This window comes from Lactuca saligna, chromosome 8 (genome assembly GCF_052625555.1).
Source record: "Lactuca saligna cultivar CGN05327 chromosome 8, ASM5262555v1, whole genome shotgun sequence".
NCBI classification, from domain to species: Eukaryota; Viridiplantae; Streptophyta; class Magnoliopsida; order Asterales; family Asteraceae; genus Lactuca; species Lactuca saligna.
In genome coordinates, this window is record NC_136424.1 from 167853470 (window position 1) to 167875878 (window position 22409).

At 39.2% G+C, this 22409-nt stretch overlaps 1 pseudogene; it reads right to left on the minus strand.

The window, feature by feature from the left end:
* Positions 1–18972: 18972 nt before the first annotated feature.
* LOC145013707 (5S ribosomal RNA) lies at positions 18973–19089 on the minus strand (annotated as a pseudogene).
* Positions 19090–22409: the final 3320 nt, after the last annotated feature.

Sequence of the window (22409 nt, forward strand, 5' to 3'; positions counted from 1 at the left end):
ACCGCTTGCTTGACTGGTGGAGGGTCGTTAGCCGAACGGGTAAGACAAGGACTTATAAATTCTCATTCAAAGTATGATGAATATAATAAAGTAACTAAATGTTTATTAAATTCCCAATCTTAGTTACTTTAGGAAAAATGTGAATACGGTGCTAATCCATGAAATTACACTTTACACTTTGTCTAAGTCATTGGTGGAGCGTGTGTGGTTAACCGGCACACTAACTTGGACTTAACAAGGTAGGTAAAGGGTGAATTAAGGTTTATTATAGTATCGGTGGAGCGTGTGTGGTTTACCGGCACATCGATTGAGTGATAAACTTTAAGGGTACCAAGTGATTTGCATGGTTACTTCACACCTCGTTTTGTGATCCTCGGCATCCCAGTCACAAAACATGGAGGGCACTCCCGAGATTGAAACATGCCTTTGAAAAGTTCATTGGATCTCAAAGAATCTAGGAATTTCTAAAACCAATAAAAACTAAATATCTAATATTTCAGTTTTCGTGGTGGAAATTGGTGAATCGTCATTCACCTACCTTTCAAATATGGTATAGCTTAGATTATGGCATACCTCTTCTAAGTTATATTATATTGTGATTGGATCCTAGCCTTAATATTACATTTGGGTATTTTATTAAGGACTCTCTTAAATCTAAACTAAACTTGTTCTTCTCTTTCAGATGTCTTCAAACAATGCTTCTGGATCGAATCCTAATGGCTCCTTTACTCTTATGAGTTTGTGCGAGAAAGTCACCTTTGATGGATCCAACTTCAATAAATGGATCAGAAACATCAGGATGATTACCCGCTACGAGGACAAAGAATATGTTCTTGACAAGGAGCTTAAGGAAATTGACGAGTCCACTGCAACTCCCCAGGAGATCGCTGACTTTCATACTCATGAAAGAGATGCAACCAAGGTGGCTTGCATTATGTTGGCCACCATGACGGCTGAACTCCAAAAGTCTTATGAAGATTTCTACCCTTATGAAATATACCAAGATTTGATGGAAAGATACCATCAAAGTGCACGACAAGAGAGGTATGAAGTCATCTGCTCCATGATAACAACCATGATGAAGGACGGAGAGTCCGTCACGAGCCACATGCAGAAAATGCAAAGGTATGTTGATCGTTTGCTGAAGCTCAATGTGAACTTCCCTGAGGAGCTTGCAATAGATATCATTTTGCACTCCTTACCATCGTGCTATGATCAATTCCGCATGACATATCACATGAACAAGGAAGAAGTCACCCTCAGCAAACTTCAGGGACTTCTCAAGACCGCAGAAACAAGTCTTAAGGGGAAGTCGGTTGCTATCACTCCTACTCCAGACTCAACTCCGGTCTTGGAAATCGGGCAGAGTCGAGGGAGGAAGAGAAAGAGATCTTCAAAGGGTACCAAGGCTCGGACCCTTGATGGCTCTTCTTCAAGTGGAACCAAGAAAGGTTTCATTACTCCTTCTTCTGACCCAAAAGAGGCTGAATGCTTCTATTGCCATGAAAAAGCTCATTGGAAGCGAAACTGCCCAAAGTACCAGCAAGATGTGAAGGATGGGAAAGTCAAACCCAACCATGCAGGTATTTACACTATCATTTCTAATAACTCACCCCATTTGAAATCTTGGGTCCTTGATACCGGTTGCGGTATTCATATTTGTTGTGACTTGCAGGGACTAGGAAGAAGTGAGAATGTGGAGCAAGGAAGAATAAACTTAATCATGGGGAATAGGAAAGTTACACCTGTCACCAAGATTGGAGTTTATACTTTATCGCTAAGTAGTGGGTTAAATTTAGATTTGAATAAATGTTGTTATTCGCCAGAAATGGAAAGAAATATTATTTCCTTTCATGCATTATACAAACAAGGTTTCACCTTTTCGTTTGATAATGAAGTTGGTTCGATTAATGCTTTCTTTGATAATGTTCTTTATTTTAAAGCATTACCTTGTGATGGTGTGTATGAAGCTCTATCTATTGTAGATAACTTAGGAAATAATGTTTTGTGTATTGATTCTACTAATAATAATAACTTGGATAAAGCATCATTATGGCATTGTCGTCTTGGACATATAAGCAAGAAACGCATAGGCCAACTCCAAAAGGATGGAGTCATGGAGTCGTTTGACCTAAAGTCAAATGATAGTTGCGAATCATGCTTACTTGGAAAAATAACAAAGTCACCCTTCACAGGCTCGTGTGATAGGGGTGAAGGTTTGTTGGACCTTATACACACGGATGTGTGTGGACTGTTCAAACATGCCACAAGGGATGCTAATCATTATTATTTGACTTTTACCGATGATTACAGTAGATATGGATATGTCTACTTAATCAAGCATAAGTCAGAGACTTTCGAGAAGTTTAAGGAATTTAAACAGGAAGTCGAGAATCAATTGGGCAGGAACATTAAGATGCTTCGATCCGATCGGGGTGGTGAGTATCTTAGTTCAGAGTTCCTCGACTATCTAAAGGAATGTGGGATTGTCTCACAATTGACACCCCCCAGGACACCACAGTTGAATGGTGTGGCTGAGAGGCGTAATCAAACCTTGTTGGACATGGTTCGTTCCATGATGAGTCGAGCTTCGCTACCAATCTCATTCTGGGGGTATGCCTTAGAGACTGCCGCCCATATCATTAATCTAGTCCCTACAAAGAAAGTTGCCAAAACTCCTCACGAGATGTGGACTGGTAAAGTACCTAAACTAGACCACATCAAGATTTGGGGCTGCGAGGCTTTCGTGAGACGCGAGACTCATGATAAGCTCGAACCCCAAAGCGAGAGGTGTATTTTCATCGGCTACCCACAGCAATCCTTTGGTTACCTCTTCTACAGACCTAGTGACAATGTGGTCTTTGTAGCAAGAAGAGGAGTCTTTCAAGAAAGAGAGTTTATAAGCCAAGGAGACAGTGGGAGGCAAGTTGATCTTGAAGAAATTCAAGAGTCAAGTGGTGAAGGAACTTCAAACTCTAGCCCTCAACTTGAGGAGGAAACTCCTGTTGAGCCAATTGACGAATCTGTACCTCTGAGGCGTTCCATGAGAGTTAGGAGTGCACCTGAGCATTACTATGGATTCCATATTACTGCAGAAGGTGAGACACTTATTAGTGATGAGACACTAGTAAGTCAAGATGACCCTAACAGCTACGAGGAAGCCATGACAGGCCCCGAGTCTGCTAAATGGAAAGAGGCTATGGATAGCGAGATACAATCCATGTATGACAATCAAGTTTGGAACTTGGTTGAGAATGTACCAGGTCGAAAGACTGTAGGGTGCAAATGGGTCTTCAAGAAGAAGACCGACATGGATGGTAAAGTACACACTTATAAGGCTAGACTGGTTGCAAAGGGCTTCTCTCAAATTCCTGGAGTGGATTATGATGAGACCTTTTCTCCGGTAGCCAAGATTAAGTCTATTCGGGTTCTGTTAGCCATAGCCGCATTTCATGACTATGAAATTTGGCAAATGGATGTCAAAACCGCTTTCCTTAATGGAAAGTTGGCTGAAGATGTTTACATGAGTCAGCCAGAGGGTTTTGTCAGCAACGAGTACCCTAATAGAGTGTGTAAGCTTGAGAAGTCCATTTATGGATTAAAGCAAGCACCTCGCAGATGGAATCTTTGCTTTGATGAAAAGGTCAAGGAATTTGGCTTTTCTAGGAGTGAAGATGAATCTTGTGTATATGTCAAGGCTAGTGGGAGTATAGTTAGCTTTTTGGTATTGTATGTGGATGACATACTACTCATAGGAAACGACATTCCAACCCTGCAGGAAGTAAAGTGCTAGCTTGGAAAGTGTTTCACTATGAAGGACCTTGGTGAAGCTGCCTATATTTTGGGGATAAGGATCTTGAGAGATCGAAGTAAAAGACTAATTGGACTTAGTCAAAGTACCTACTTGGAGAAGGTTCTGAAGAGATTCAGAATGCAAGACTCCAAGAAAGGAGAGTTGCCCATCCAGAGTAACGCCAAACTGAGTAAGACACAAAGCCCTAGCACTGAGGCTGAGATAGCAGAAATGAGTTGAGTACCTTATGCTTCGGCTGTAGGATCGATCATGTATGCTATGACGTGTACTCGACCTGATATAGCCTTTGCCTTGACCATGGTTAGCAGGTTTCAGGGGAACCCTGGCAAGGCACACTGGACTGCGGTAAAGAATATTCTCAAGTACCTACGAAGGACTAAGGACTAGGTCCTTACCCTCGGTGGGAGTGATGACTTGAGAGTTGTAGGGTATAGTGATGCTAGCTTCCAGATTGATAGGGATAACTTCCGCTCTCAGTCGGGCTGGGTCTTTACCCTAAATGGAGGAGCAATTTCTTGGAAGAGTTCCAAGCAAGAGACAGTGGCAGATTCTACTTGTGAATCAGAGTATATTGCAGCTAGCGAAGCGGCAAAGGAGGCGTTATGGCTGAGGAACTTCATTGGAGACCTTGGAGTTGTACCAGCTATTAAAGAGCCAATGGAAATTTTCTGTGATAGTGAAAGTGTTGTTGCCTTAGCCAAGGAACCAAGGGATCACGGGAGATCCAGACACATCGACAGAAAATACCATTTCATCAGACATCGGATCGAAGAAGGACTCCTCTTGGCAAATAGGGTATCATCAGATGAGAATCCGGCAGATCCCCTCACGAAGGGACTGACTCGGATTAAGCATCTCCAGCATGCTCGGAGCATAGGGCTGAAGGATGATATTAGATTTAGTAGTTAGATAACCTCGAAATTTGTAAAGTGCAATTGACATTTGATGATGAATAAAAGTGTTTTATTTATGAGTAAAGTGTTGCTATCTCTTGTCGATCGTTTACTATATTTCTTTTGCATGTTTTGACTTCCAGAATAATTTTGTTTGGTATAACATATTATTCAAACCTCCACAGTCGGTCATATATCGGAAGTAGGTATGAATCAAGACTGTCATGTTTGGTTGTAGAGGTCTGGGACAAGGCTACAACAATCATGAGTGCTCATAAGTTCTGAGCATTGGACTCAACCCACACTCACTGGAATCACTTCATGGAATTCTATCTCGAGTGATCGTGAGACGGTAATATCATATAAGTCTTTAAACCTAGAGATATGATTTGTTACTTACGAGTTGGTTATGCATTGATTGTACGAAAAATGCATTGGTAACTCGATGTTATAAAATCGTGCTCTTGTGTGTAATTCAATGAGTAGTAGAACAAACATATGAGTCGAAGTTTATCTGTTCCTTCTTGGATTAGAAGCTGATATCTGGGCCCCTCGATGATTTTGTTTTGACCTATGTACCGGGCCCGGTCAGAACTAAATTGATGTGTTCAATGAAGTTCTTTGTCAAACAAATCGGAAATCGGGAAACAAATGTTGGACAATAAGTAAGATATTGTTCCATGTATTTGTCCGACTGATATCTAGAACAGAGGATTATATGATCACTTATCTTAAATGGCGTACCATCATCTTCTCAAGTTTTGAGAAACCTTATAAAGAGCTACGATTGCTGATCGGTTCCTGAAGTCATACTTGCAGTAATAGTTACTAGACTTATCCAAGTGGGAGACTGTTGGATAAGTTGTCTAAGTCCATAACTATTTCTGGTATGTACTTGACCCGACCCGGCATGGTCCATTTGGGTTGCATGGCACCATGCAATTGGATAAACTAATGAGAGAAATAATACTTGGAGATTATTAATATATTATAAGTTCTAATATATTAATAATATTATTTGATTAGTTTGATCAAGAATTAATTTAGAATTAATTAAGTGATCAAAAGATAACTAATTAAATATATGGGTTGATTAAGTAAATCATCCATATCTTGTATAGTGGGCTAAAAGGCTCCATGGACCATCAAGTTGGGTTTCACCCATAGGATGCTCCATAGATGCTCCATGGGAGTTACAAACCCATGGGTCATGGAAATGAAGAGTCGTGACACATTAGGGTTTAACCCTAGATGTGTCAACACTATATAAGTAACATATCCTCCACCCAAAATCGGCTACACTAAGAAACAAGAGGGCTTGACCGATTTTGAAGAAGTGAGTATTCTCTCATAAGTTCTTCCATGAGCATTTGGTGTTGTGTGAAGCATTTGAGGCATCACACTTGGGGTGCTAGGCTCACAAGGTTTCAAGGAACACAAGCAACAACAAGGTAAGTTATTCTATCTATACTTTATGTTAAAATTGTTCCCCATGTATGCTAGATAGGAATATAACCTTGGAATTCAACTTTGCATGACAAATTAGACAAACATAGATCCAAGGTTATTAGGGTTGCATGTACACTTAGGAAGTGTTAGAATGCTCAAAACCCATCAGTCACATCATCCCCTGTTAAGGGAATTTTGTCCCGAAATTTAATCTAAGATAGAATTTGCAGTTTAGGAAAAAGATGCGGGTACTTTTGTTTCATCTGATCCTCTCGTTCCCATGTGTATTCAGGTCCTCGCTTGGTGTTCCAGCGGACCTTTACGATAGGTATGCGGCTTTGTTTAGTCCTTTTGACTTCCCTATCCATGATCTCTACTGGTTCTTCTACAAATTGGAGGTTTTCATTTATCGCAATTTCGTCTAGAGGGACGACAAGGGTCTCATTGGATAAGCACTTCTTTAGGTTTGATACATGAAAGGTAGGGTGTACGTTGTGGAGTTCTTGAGGTAGTCTAAGTTTGTAAGCCACTGGACCAATCCTGGCAAGGATCTCGAATGGTCCGATGTATCTGGGGTTCAGTTTCCCTCGTTTTCCGAAGCGTATTTATCCTTTCCAAGGTGAGACTTTTAGTAGGACACGGTCTCCAACTTGGAATTCCAAGGGTTTTTGTCTCTTATCTGCATAACTCTTTTGTCTATCCCTGGATGCCTTTAGACGTTCTCGGATTTGAACAATCTTTTCTGTAGTTTCCCTTATGATTTCTGGTCCAGTGAGCGTGTTGTCAGTTGCTTGTCCTTTTGCTAGTTGTGTGTCCCCCACTTCGGCCCAGCATAAAGGTGACCTACACTTGCGGCGATAGAGGGCTTCGAACGGGGCAGCTTTGATACTGGTGTGGTAGCTATTGTTGTACGAGAACTCAACCAAGGGTAGATGTGTGTCCCATGCTTTGCCAAAATCGATTACGCAAGCTCTCAGCATGTCTTCTAGGGTTGTATGGTTCTCTCGCTCTGGCCGTCGGTTTGTGGGTGATAAGCGATACTCATGTCTAGTCTTGTCCCCAAAGCTTTTTGTAGCGACTTCCAGAACCTTGAGGTCAATCTACTATCTCGGTCCGAGATAATGGATACGGGCACACCATGCAGTCGTACAATTTCTCTGAGGTATGTCCTTGTTAACTTCTCCAATTTATCCATCTCTTTGATCGGTAGGAAATGCGCTGATTTAGTTAACCTGTCGACAATTACCCAAATGGTGTCGAGTCCGCTTGTCGTTTTGGGTAACTTGGTTATGAAATCCATGGTTATCCGCTCCCACTTCCATTCGGGTATTTCTGGTTGTTGTAATAAACCTGAAGGCTTTTGGTATTCTACCTTGACCTTAGCGCACATCAGACATTTACTCACGTAGGTAGCAATTTCGGCTTTCATGTTCGGCCACCAATACAACTTCTTGAGGTCGAGATACATCTTGTCGGAGCTGGGATGTATGGAGTATCGTGTTTTATGGGCTTCGTCCATGACGATTTCTCTGAATCCACCAAACTTCGGTGTCCATATTCAATCCATGAAATAACGAACTCCATCGCTCTTGGTTTCAAGGTTCTTATCCATTCCTCTTAGGGCTTCTCCTGCCACATTTTCGGATTTCAAGGATTCTATTTGGGCTTCCTTGATTTGCGTGGACAGGTGTGAATGGATCGTCATAGTTATGGATTTCACTCGGCGACCTGAGTACTCCTTCCGACTGAGTACATCTGCCACTACATTAGCCTTTCCCGGGTGATATCGAATTTCGCATTCGTAATCACTTAGTAGTTCTACCCACTGTCTTTGTCTCATGTTGAGTTCTTTCTGGTTGAGGATATGTTGGAGGCTTTTATGGTCAGTGAAGATCGTACATTTCGTGCCGTAGAGGTAGTGTCTCCATATCTTTAGAGCGAAGACGACTGCTCCTAGCTCAAGATCGTGCATTGTGTAGTTCACTTCATGCGTCTTTAGTTGTCTTGAGGCATAGGCGATGACCTTCCCTCATTGCATCAGGACGCACCCGAGTCCTTAGTTTGAGGCATCACAATAGACCACGAAGTCCTCCGTTCCTTCTGGCAGGGTTAGGATGGGCGCACTACATAATGCTCGTTTTAGCATTTGAAACGCAGCGTCTTGTTTTTCTCCCCAGTCGAAGGTCACATTCTTCTGAGTTAGTGTGGTGAGTGGCTTGGCAATCTTGGAGAAATTTTGTATGAACCTTCGGTAATACCCGACGAGTCCCAAAAATTGTCGGATCTCTGTAGGGGTTCTTGGAATCGTCCAACTCTCTATTGTCTTGATCTTCGAGGGATCCACGTGTATTCCTTCTTTGCTTACTATGTGTCCTAGGAAATCCACCTCCCGAATCCAAAATTCGCACTTGGAAAATTTTGTGTAAAGTTTCTCTGCCCTTAATGTTTCCAGAACCTGGCGGAGATGTTGGCTGTGTTCTTCCTGGCCTCTAGAATAGATGAGTATATCATATATGAACACGATCACGAATTTATCCAGGAAGGGACGACATACTCGGTTCATCAAATCCATGAACACCGCTGGAGCGTTTGTCAATCCGAAGGGCATTACTACAAACTCGTAGCGACCATATCGTGTTCGGAAAGCCGTTTTGGGGATGTCTCCTTCCAGTACTCGCAGTTGGTGATAACCTGATCTTAGGTCAATCTTTGTGAAGTAGCTTGCTCCGTGTAGTTGGTCGAACAGATCGTCTATGCGTGGTAAGGGATATGGGTTCTTGATTGTCAGTTTTTTCAGCTCTCGATAATCGATGCACATGCGAAAAGACCCGTCCTTCTTTTTCACGAACAGGACTGGTGCTCCCCATGGTGAGAAGCTTGGTCTGATGAATCCCTTGCTCAACAGGTCGTTCAATTGACTGGACAGATCCTGCATCTCGGCTTGAGCTAAACGGTAAGGTGACTTTGCTACTGGGGTAGCTCCAGGGATGAAGTCGATTCTGAATTCGACTTGTCGTTCCGGTGGAATTCCTGGAAGATCTTCTGGGAAAATGTCTGGGAAGTTGCAGACTTCCGGAATGTCTTTAATGTTCTTTGGTTCTTGTTTCTGGTCTACTACGTCGGCTAGAAAGGCATGGTATTCCTTGCGAAGATATTTTCGTGCTTTAATACAGGAGATGATTTGCAAATTTGAACTAGGTTTGTCTCCATATATGATAAGATTTTCACCGTTGGGCAGATTGAGACGAACGGCCTTTTCATGGCAAAGAATGTCGGCATGGTGAAGACTCAACCAGTCCATACCGATGATTACATCAAAACTTCTTATCGAAATGGGCATAAGGTCGATTTGAAATAACTGTTCATTTAAATTTAATATGCACCCTACGTACATATCACTTGTGCTTTCTGTTTTTCCATTTGCCATTTCTATAGTGAATATTTTATTAAGTGGTTGGGGTCTTTGGTTAAGTAGGTGTTTGAATTTATGACTCACAAAACTTCTCTCCGCACCGCAGTGAAAGAGTATGCATGCATAAATGTTGTCGAGGAGAAACGTACCCGTAACTACTGTTGGATCAGTTATTGCTTCATTTTGACCGATCGCCAGCACCCTCCCAATACCACCAACATTCCTTGTCTTGGGTCAGTCCCTCTTGAAATGCCCAGTTTCTCCACATCCATAACATGCTTGGCTTATCCGAGTACCAGGAACTTGAGTGACTGGCCGCGCTGGCGCTTTACAGAAACGGGCAGTGTGCGCTTTCCTGTCGCAGTTCTTACAGTACATCTCGCGGCAATTACCGTGGTGATGGTAGTTGCATTTGCTGCACTTGGGCAAGTTCCCTACATATTGTTTTGTTGGCGCCAGGATTGTAGGAGTTGTGGCGGGAGCAGTAGCAGCATGAACCGCCACCATTTGTTTCTTTGAAGGTTCTTGCGAGGTTTGCCCCTTTCTCTTGTTCCAGAATTTCTTCTTGTTGTTGTTGTTGGCATTGTTATTGTTGTTGTTGTTCCCTTTGGTTGGTTCAGCTACAATACTCGTGACTCCTTGGCAGACGCCATGATGAACGAGAGATTGCGCCAGTTCCTTGGCACTGTCGAAGGTCATGGGCTTGGAAGCTAACACACTTCCTCGCAGTTGGGGTGATAATCCCCAGATGTACCTCTCCACTTTTTGGCTTTCTAGAATCAACATCCCTGGACAAAGTGTTATCAAATCACTGAACCTGTTGGTGTAGCCTGCGATGTCCGAGCCTACCATCGAAAGGTTCCACAATTCTTGTTCAAGCTTCTGAATCTCGCCGCTTGGGCAGTATTCCCGAAGGAGCATTCGCTTCAAGTTTTCCCAACCCATGGAGTTCACCACCACTAGGGTTAGTGTCTTGACATGGCCGTTCTACCATGTCAAGGCGCGTTCAGAGAATGTACAGACAGCAAATTTTACTTTGCTTTCTTCACGGCATGCGCAAATTTCAAATACGGCTTCCGTTTTCTCTATCCATTGGGACAAAGCCAATACTCCCCCAGTCCCATAAAAGGGAATAGATTTTCCATTGGTGAAGTCTTTGTAAGTGCAGACTCCGGAACAGCCTTGGATTGGGCCATTTGTAAAGCTATTTATTCCTCCTCCTGACCCATTGTTGCTCATTTGAGCCATCGCCGCGGTTACAGCGGCTGTTACAGCAGTTTGGAACATAGCTGCATCCATAGTTGGAGGGGGTGGTGGAGGTGGTGCTGGAGTTGAGTTTCTGCGTGTTGATCTACGAGGAGGCATGTTCTGGTAGAGAAAAATAAGAATGAATACTATAAGTTTCTAAGGTTTGGACAATAGTATGTTAGTTGTATTTTGTAACTTGTTTTGACTTTAGTTTAAGGTTTCAGGGTAGGCATAGAAATTTTTAGTTAAACCCATAAGTTTCTGAGAGATATAATAAAGAAGTACTTCCTATTTATATATTGGTCACACCCGTGGTGTGTTACATATCTTGCTTGGGAAAATTTGACCTACCTAGAGGTCTCCGAGTACAGTTACAAAAGGAAATAAACGAAAAGAAAGAAAAACTTTTATCCGAAATCCTATTTTATAACAAAATTGTTGGGGCTTGAACAAGCTCTACTTGTGGCGTTTGGAGCTGGATTCGGCATCTGACCGTTTGACTCTCATCAGTCGCCTCTCGAGATCTGCTTGTTGTTCTTTCATCTCTCTTATTTCATCTAGAGCCGTTATCATTTGGTTCTGAAGTATCCCCGTGTAGATTTGGGTATTCTCATGTAGTCCTTCCAAACGGCAGATGTCAGCGGCGTTACCTTCGGTAGCAACATTGATCTCGCGAACTCTGGCTGCTTGTTGGTCTGCATAGTAGTTCTGGTTAGCTATAGCGTTCACGACAACAGGAAGTGCTCGATCAGCTGAGCCTCCCCCACTGACGTTGTAAAAATCCCGACACATGCCGAATGGAGGGCGTACACCTTGCTGACGGCTCCAGCAGTAGAGGTGGCTTCCCCAGATGGGGATGGGTCCTGGTTGATATGGTCTGATTACGGGAGGATGGGGGATGGGAGGGTCGATTACTTTCGGCTCGGAGTCTGTTCCGCTAGAAATTTCCACGATTTCCTCGTCGACTTCGTATTCTTCTCCGACTTCGATTTTGAATTCTTCTTCGACTCCCTCCTCGAACTCTTCTTCGACCTCTTCTTCAATTTCCTCTGGGTCTTCCTCCGGGTCTTCTTCTATCCAGACGCCGTTACCTTCGTTTAGGTAGTAGGGGTCTCCCGGTAAAGGAAATCCGGCCATTTGTCTGTACTGGGATAGAGGTATGAGGTTTTTATAAGAAGAGAAATTTCTATTTAACAACTTTCTATGCCTATCTATATTTTTACGGAGCGTAAATATTTTATCGTTCAATTATTTTTAACAATAGACTTATAGTATTTCAATTTAGCGAATCTAGATTTTATAAGTTTTTGCCTTGTTGACTACTACGACCATTCCTCGACGTACATTGGTCAAATCCACGATAAATATAGTTGATCATGCTATATTTATTCTCGATTTGATTACATACCCCAAGGCCCAATCGTGGTATCGCAACTTGCCTTACTACTTTTTAGAAAAACTTGTCATTGTACGAGACTGATACATGCGGGTAAAAATGTATATATTTAAAGAAAATATATTTTTATGAAAATGTTTTGTCAAAGGGTTTTTGGTTCCCGTTATATTTATAGTTTGTATATCTTATATGGTTTGATATATTTAGTTCACTATAAACAATGCTCTGATACCAATCTATCACACCCCCAAACCAGAATGGCGGAAACATTCGGGGGTGGATGACTTCACGTAGTATCACAACAATTGAATATTGTAAAGAAAATAACACAACCATCATATATATATATATAATGAAAACGTATATTGTTGCGTTATACATGTTATCAAAAGAATATTACAATATGATGATAAATGTTTAATAATAAACACATCCTTAGTGTTCCTTCTCCCAAAAGCTGGTAGTTACCTGTATCACTGATTCCCTGAGAAATACAAGTGGTTTTGAAAAAGTGTCAACAATTAAGTTGGTGAGTTCATGAGTGTTTCGAGTTGAAAAGTATATCCTTTTTGGTAGTAAATTGGTAAACGAGGTTTTCAAAAAATCCAATATTTTCTTGTAAGTGGTTCAAAAAGTTTCCAAAGTTGGAATGTGTTGGTATCTTTTATACTTGAATGATAAAAACAAATTTGTATGAAAACTAATATAGAAAACTGCAATGCACATATGAATCTCGTAAATCAATCTTGTTTTATACTTTTTATGTGAGTTTTATAACCATACTATTGACACTGACGGCCTGTAACAATATTCTTCAGGTGTTGCAGTGTTATGACATTTGTCACCCCAGACCTGCCGGTCTAACTATAGCTAGTAGTTTAGGTGCGGGATTGTCAATCCCGTATAGATCTATACACAAGTATCACGCTCTCCCTCCAAGAGATTATGGTATATAATACAGGACTTGAAATGCATACAAAAATGTACGTTGAAGTTTCAATATCTCACATTGCTTAGTATAAATAGATTTACAATGAAATGACCTTACTTCTTTTGAAAGTGTTTCGTTTTTCAAGATGTATATGTAAAATGTACGACTATCTCATTAACTATACCCATTATAGTTTTTCAGATCGTACGTTCCATTTGGTGAAAATAACTTAGTGATCTAATAGCTCTTGTATACATAAGTTGTTTGTATCGATATTCGAAGATAGAAATTTCATTTATGTTTATAAAACGGTACTTTAACGTGTAATGTACTTGTATTTCCCCCCCTAAAACATGAAAAAGAATTCAAAATTAGGGGTATGAACTCACCCGTTAAGTTTGAAGAGAGAGGCTAGAGTTAAGTAGAAGTTCGATCGCGGATAGTTGCGTCGTCGGGCTCTTCAGGGATCTCTGCAGCGTAAATCTTTCGTTGGGCAATTGATTGCGGAAACCGAGGTGAGGAGAGGGTCTCTGGAGCTTAGAAGTGTGAAAGAATGACTGAGGAAATGAGAATTGTGTGCAAAAACTCAATGCTTATGCCATCTATTTATAGGGCTGGAAATCCTCGTACGCGGCGCGTACATCTGAATTACGCGGGGCGTAACAATGCATCATGGCTTACGACTCCTGGCTAGCTAAGTGTAGAGTGGGCGGGCCGATGGGACTCGACTCTGGGTCTAGTACGCGGGGCGTACTCCCAGAGTATGCGGGGCGTAATCTGGCGTGTCCTCTTCTAAATTCCGTAACTTTTGCGTACGAGCTCCGTTTTTCGTGTTCTTTATATCCACGCGTAGGTGAGATTATGCTCTAGAACTTTCCTTTAGACTCCGTCGGCTAGTTTTTAATTTATTTTTAATGACATAAGTTTAAATAGTCCGGGCCTCCTAAAGTTCGTTAAAGATTTATAGGTTCTTTATTCGGTGTCGGTTTCCGTTTGTCTTTTTACCAATTTGCTCCTATTGCAGAGATCTACAACTCTCATTTAGATTGCATTAGCTAATTTACACTCGATCTTCAATTCGAGTTTTTAACCCTCTACTACTGTTACGAAACTTTGAAAATTCGTAACTTCTTCGTATGAGGTCCAACTTTGGGCGATCTTTTTATGCATGCTCACCTTTCAACGAGATCTACGATTGTTGTTTAGATACTTAAGGCTAAAATGCACATTATTGAGATTTTACTTTTTACGTCAAATAATGTTTTAACGTCGTGTCGTAAATATACGAGTGGTTATAATTTCTTCAATATAACCCGGTTTTTGAGCGTTCTTTATGTTTTCGGAAACCTTGACAGGTTATCTAATAATTGATGCATCCCAACATAGATATTTGAACAGTTTATTTTCATGGTTAATTTAGTTGTATTTGATTTTTGAGCGTTACAATGCTTTTGGAAAATATAGGGTTGTCACAACAAGCCCACAAACTCGACCTCAGCCTACATTGACATGCACACTACAATCACAAGAAAATATCGACATCTACGCCTAACCTACCCCTACACCCGCTTGCACATGCCTACCCTACACACACCTAATGTACATCCCACTCTAACACCAACAACGACATTATAATATAACAGATGGATACCAAGGCTACTCTTTTTGTATGCACCTAACTTGGCAATGGTTTTTCAACTTATAAAAGGATTAATATGTACAAGATCTTGTGTGGACTTAATGAAATCAAAAAGATGATTGCCATCGGTTCAATGAACATATCGATACACGATATGATCATACAAAAAAAAAGGTTACAAAAGTCCTAAGGCAGTAGTCGGGCGGTCACCTGCTGCCAAGGGACTAAAAAGAGTTTAAATAACTAATAAATTAAAAATCAAATTTTTTTGACTAATAGATGACATTTTTAATAATTTTAGTCATTAACGATTATTATAAGCTTGACTAATTAAGAACTTATTTTGAAAAGTTTGATCGAATGATTTTTAGTGCATCTTGGACTGACAAAGATTGACTCTAATTTAAAAGAACAATTAGCACTAATCATAGACAGTAAGATCCCTTCAAACGCCTTAGTGGCCGCTAATGCTAAATTTTACAACACCGATAGATAGTCACTGTGGTACAACATGCTCCCAACCACAAAAATACATTTTAGATATATTTTTAATTCAAAATTTTCAATTAATCATGTCAAAATGAGTTTTAAGTGTGTCACACCCCAAAACCATGAATGGCAGAAACTTTCTGAGGTGAAGGACTTCATGTCAAGGATCACAACAATGCAAAGTAGTAAACAAGCAACAACATCATCCATTTCATTAATAGCATAATTTTGATTACAAGTATGTTCTTTCATATCATAAACAACATAATGAATGTTAAAAATAAAAGACGAGTCTCGACTGTTCCGTCTTTACAAAACCTGGTCTTCGTACCTGTCTATTTGTGACCTCAAAATTCAAGTTATTTTGAAAGCAAGTATCAGCCAAAAAGCTGGTGAATTCATAAGTATTAATGTGTTTTTGATTTGTAAAACTGTGAGGTAAAGACTTGTAAACATTTGCAGAAACGTTTGTATAAGTATGAAAACGTTTGTAAGTAGCCGAATAACGTTTGAAAACCCTAGAAAATCCCTATGATTTCTACTAGTATAAAAATTAGTCTTCTACCAAGACTTAACTGTTTTGAAAGTAGCCTTCTACCAAGACCCGAGTGTTTTGGAAAGTAGCCTTCTAGCAAGACCCGACTGTTTTGAAAGTAGCCTTCGACCAAGACCCGACTGTTTTGAAAGTAGCCTTCTACCAAGACCCGACTGTACGATTATTATTATTATTATTCTAATCTACCTCATCGATCATGTGAATATGCCACATAGTAAATGTATTAATAATATATTAAGTAGAGTTTTATATCCTTTTGTAATTTTCGTAAGTACTGTAGTATTTGTAATAAGTGACTACTTTTGTACTATTTTGCCTTAATTGAGGGTTAAGGCATAATGTGATGGCTAGATCCCATGCTAAACGCTCCCTGTCAAGAGATTATAGGAACCAAACGCGATCCCTGCAATGATTGCAAGTCGCGAACATCCACATTACTATGATCACGTATACCCAATATAACTATCACAATGCATTGTGATTCATTGGTATAGTTAGATCCTGAAATTGTTTCATGCTATAGCACCTTGTTATGTATGTTCTATTATCGTGTATTGTAATTGTATTTATGTAAACGTATTCATGTAAGCGTATCTATGTAAACGTATTTATGTAAGCTTATCTATGTAAACATATATATGTAAACATATTCATGTAATATGTAATGTACTAGTATAGACTCATGAATGAACTGACTCTTGTGTGATTCTTTGTACTTGGAATGGTAAGTAGTATCTCCTAACTATACCTATAATAGTTACTAATAATGTACGTGTGTAACCGAAAGTATGCCTTTGCTAACCAAAGGTACTAAACTGGCTGAGGAAAATTTTATGTCTATATATGTATACATGGTATATAACTATTATTTAGACGACATTCAGACGACTAGCCGATACCCTAAAGCCACATCCCAACGAGGAAAAGGAAATAAAGTCAACTAGCCTTCCTAAGTCCTTTAAACATTACTTATCTAACTATACATATATGGGCATGCATTTGACAATATAAAAGCATAAAAGAAGTTTTGTAAAACCTTTGAAAAGTTTAATACTAAGAAACAATGACTTGATGTCAGTTTGTAAAACGATTTGAAAGTATTTTGTTTGATAAGACATTTTAAGTATAAGGAAGACCTTTGTTTGAAAATTAGTTGTAAAAAGTTTAAAAGGAAACATACAGTATGGAAGATAGTTTAATAAAGAGATTTAAACATATAAAAACATTTAAGAAAGTCATTTGAAGAAATCTGTTTGGTAAAACAGTTGACGTATAGTAAATCCATTTGCAGATTAGTGATTAATCAAATGTGATTGATTTAATAACTAAACATGATTCAAATTCTATTCCCTCCCCCCATAAAGAATTTATAAACATTTATAAACGTTTAAAAACATTTAAATGGTTAATTAAGGGGGTATTAACTCACATGTAGTGAGTGGTTTGTTCGGAAGTGTCGGACAAGGTGCTAGGTGTCAACTGAGGACATGAACACACACAATGGTCCTAGATATCATATAATAAACATATATGTAATATAATTAGTCAATTAATAATTAATTAATCAAGTTAAGACACCCTAAATCATGGAAACACTTTGATTCAAGTGCTATAGGTACCAAAGGGTTGCACCTAAGGGTTGTATGACATGGCATTAGAGTTTATGGCCCATGAACCACCCCTTTATGGAGTTTTTGGCCCATGAACATTTCCCCATGAAATTAGGGCCGTAAATGCATGGTACTAAGTGCCAAATTGTGTTTTGAGGTCTTACAAGTCATGATTGGGCATCAAATGATCAAGTCCAAGCCTTAGGAAAGCATTAGGGGCATAATAAGACCACCTTGTGGAGTTTATGGCCAAATGACCAGATTCTTACGTGTTCATGGCTGTAAACTCTCTTAGGGACATGTTTTGATTATTGTTTAAGGTCTTAAACACTTTTAGGAAGGTTCAAGGTTGGCATCCAAGGCTTAGGAATGGACTAATGTCCATTTTACCACTTAAAAAGGGGTTTACGACCCAAGAACATCCTTGGCTGTAAAATCCTTTGTTATTGTGTTATTTGATGATTTTCAAGTGTTATCAAGTTAATATTAAGCAACCAAGAAGCTAGGGCAAGTGTACTTAAAAGATAGAAGCTTGATTTGGGGTTTAAGGTCCAAGAACACTAGTGCGTGTTCTTGGTGTTCTTGGTATTTTGAAGATCTAAGTAAAACACAAAATTGAATGAATTAAATGTTGTATAAACACTAGGTATTAGGTTATAACAACAATTTAAGTCGAGAAACACTTACATTTTCGGGAGATCGGGTGAAAGACGGGAAGATATTTGAGAGAGAATACAGGGTGTTCTTGAGAATGGAAGTGAAAAGTGAGTAGTTTGGGGAGTAAAGTCATGCCTAAGGCATGAGTTCATGGCCACTAGGGAGTTTACGGCCCAAACTCTAGATTTTTGGCCGTGAACTCCTTATTAAGGTGGTAGGTGCGGTTTTGCAACTCCAAGACTCGAGACGGTACTTCCTTTCATCCGTTCGTTTGAAGAATAAATACTAAAAACACTCAAACAGACTTTAAATTGACTAACAATTATTAGGAATGTAATTGACTTTTAATTTAAGTGCTTGACTTTAAAGTTTGAACAAATGAAAATTCCGGGTTGTCACATCATCCCCCCGTTAAAGGGAATTTCATCCCGAAATTAAAGTCTAAGTAAATAAAGTAGTTACAGATAACGAAGAGAATAGATGAGGATATTTTAATTTCATTTGATCCTCGCGCTCCCATGTGAATTTTGGTCCTTGCTTAGCGTTCCAGCGAACCTTCACGATCGTGATGCGGCTTTGATTCGTCTGCTTGACCTCACGAACCATGATCTCTACAGGTTCTTCCACGAAGGTGAGGATCTCGTTGATCTTAATCTCGTCAAGTGGGATTACGAGATTCCTGATGGAAAGGTACATTTTCAAACTTGAGACGTGAAGAGTAAAATGTACGTTACTGAGTTCATGGTGTAGGTTGGGTTTGTGAGTTACAGGGTCGATTTTGGTAAGAATCCCGGAGGTCCTAACTATCTTGGATTTAGCTTACTATGCTTTCCGAAGCATATCAAGCCTTTCCAGTGTGAGGCCTCCAAAAGGATTTGGCCTCTCACTTGGATTTCTCAGGGGGGTGACCCATCCTAGTACTACTCTCGCCCAAGCACGCTTAACTATGGAGTTCTGATGGGATCCACTGCATTAGTGATGGTATTATTGTTTGGGTTATGAGCATTCTAACACTCCTAAGTGTACATGCAACCCTAAATACCTTGGATCTATGTTTTCTCTATTATACATGCAAATATCAACTTTCCAAGGTATTGTTCTATTCTAGCATACTAAACTTTGAATAGCACAAGTTAGAATAACATACCTTTTGTTGGTGCTTGTCTTCATGAAGCTTGAGTGCCTAGTGCCCTAAGTGTGACACCTCAAATGGTTCACACAACACCATAAGAACTTGGAATAACTTAGAGAGAATTCTACACTTCATGAAATCGGCTAGCCCTTTCTTTCTCTCACTAGTGGCCGATTTTGATCAAGAATAAGATGCTTATATAGTTATACAATTAGGGTAAACCCTAATTGTCATGACTTTCCATTTCCTTGGATCCATGGGTTCAAATACACCATGGAGCATCCATGGACCATCCTATGGGTTTTAGCCCAACTTGATTATCCATGGAGCATTAGCCCACTATACAAGTATGGATGATTTGCACAATCAACCTATATATTTAATTAGTCTTCTTATGATCACTTAATTAATCCTAGATTAATTCTTGATCAATACTAATTAAATAATCTTATTATTCTTATTATTAATATACTAGAACTAATAATATATTAATAACCATAAGTGTCTTATTTCTCTCATTATAGTCTATCCAAGTGCATGATGCCATGCAACCCAAATGGACCATGCCGGGTCGGGTCAAGTCTTACCAATTATAGTTATGGACTTAGACATTAATCCAACAGTCTCCCACTTAGATAAGTCTAAAACTATTATTGTGTATGACTTTTAGAACCGACCGGCAATCGTAGCTCTCAAAAGCTTCTGTCGAACTTTGACCTTGTAGATGACCTCTGACCTTTGTCAATGACTTGTCCATTAGATAAGGGATCGTATATTCCTCCATTCTAGATATCATATGGACTGAAACATGTATTATAATCATTATCTCTGTCCATTTGTTGTTTCCCGATTTCCTATTTATGACGACTTACTAATTGAACAAATCAAATCAGTCCTGGCCCGGCCGAGCACTTCCATTTGTCATCATCAAATCATCGAGGGGCCCACAGATATCGGTTTTATCCCTTAGGTAAAAGGAATGGATAAACTTCGACTCATATGGCTTGTTCTACTACTTGTTGAATCATACACAAAGACACGTTTTATAACATCGAGTTACCATTGCGTTTTTGTGCAATCAATGTACTATCAACTCATAGTAACAACTCATATCTCTAGGTTTGAAGAATATAAAATATTATCGTCTCATGATCACTTGTGATAAAATCCATGAAGTGATTCCAATGAGTGCAGGTTGAATCCAATACTCAGAACTTATGAGCACTCGTGAGTGTTGTAGCTCTTTGTCCAACACCTTAGACCTCTACAAGCCAACACATGACAATCTTAATTCATATCTATTTCCAACATATGACCGACTGTGGATGGTTGAAATAACTTAGTCATTCCGGAAGAATAACCTAGTTTATTCGGGATGTCAAAACATGCAAAGTGAAACACAATAATAATTGAATCCAATATGGTATCAAAACCTATGAACATAAATAAAACACCTTTTATTTATCACCATATGATTACACATTATTCATTGTATACTGTTTCAACTATCAACTTTATTCTTGAATTTAAAACAATATTTGTCCCATGCTCCAAGCATGTACACTATGTTTTCTAAACACTAGTCATGCCATACACCAAGTATGCATACTATGTTTGTCTATGCTCTTTACTTTGTGAACTATATCAATTGAACATAACTTCAATGATTCTCTTTTCACACTCCCAAATCCTTACTGCAAATGCAAGAATTCCAAATTCATGCCATTTACTAAAATCTGTTAGATTCTAATCTTATATGCATTGGTCCTCTTGTAATGATTATGCACAAAGTCATAAGGATTTAACAACAACCATTACAGACCATTCCAAAGGAGATCAACTCCTTGGAAACATCCTTCTTGCATTAAGTTTCCTTAATCTTACACAGATTGAAAATTCTAACTTTGAAACCTTTCCAGATTCCATTTTGACTTATCACTTCTGAACAAGAGTTTCCTCCTTACAGATTACGTCAATATGGTCCTTCCAGAATTATCACTATACTTCCAACTGTCCTTAAGCAACCAATATTTGGTAAACCTTAGATTGTCCTCGACAGTTGTTTAATCATTTTAGTCATATCCAGTTCTAAACCTTTTCCCTTCTTAATGCCCAAGGCATTTTGGAAAATTTTAGAATGGGTAACTATAGCACAGGTAATCGATCCTATATCCGAAGCATATCGGACACGATTCATGATGTCTCACATAAAGACTAAACCAGTCTTTTGCTATAACATTTCCATTTCTATTTGCCAAGTTCTCATAATTCATATTATGAAAAGGGATGCCGTAATCATAATCAAAATTTTTTAACGCAAATAATGGACCCATATACAGAATTTCCTTATGTTGATCCATTCCAACATGAAATTCATATATATATCCTTGACTAAATGATTAAAGCCTCATGATCTAAGCTTATAGATTTGAGATGAAGTATAATTTCCTCTCCCTAAATTATAGCAAAACAACTTTTTCCCAATTGAAACCTTTTGTTTTCTATAATTAACATTGCTAACTTGCAATAGTTATCATAATTATCATGCTCCCACTAACATGATGATTATTAGCATAACACTTATGCTCCAACTAGCTCTGACATGTTCTCAGAAATCAACTGACTTTCTTACCAAAGTTCAGATTTCTGATACCAGATTGTTTTGATAAAACTTTATCAAAACCATACACCTTCCCTTAGATAGCACACTTGTGTGTCTACACAATTATGAAGAGGGATGCCATAATCATAATGGTTAGACCTTTTTTCCACTTCTCACAAGTCCAGGTTAGTGTGTCGGTAAACCAGACACGCACCACTAACGACTTTGAGAATGCAAATATCACAATTGCTATCTAGCTAAAATCTACTTAGTGAAAGTGTTTCCTCACCATCATTTTCATGAATTGGAGAGAAACCTTATGACACTTAGATTTAATGGTGTATGTGTTCTTATCCATGTGAATTATCAAAACCATAGTCCCAAGACAAGGATAATGACAAATCCAAACTCATATGGACTGAACTCAATCTTAATTTCTTGCCACCTGGCAGCTCAAGGGCCTACCATTGCTTCCAAGTTGTTGTGCAACCAATTGAGAAATCTAAGAACTCATATGCAAAGCCAACTTTAATTGGAATGGACACAGAATATGTCAACACGATAGGTTATAAACCTTAAGT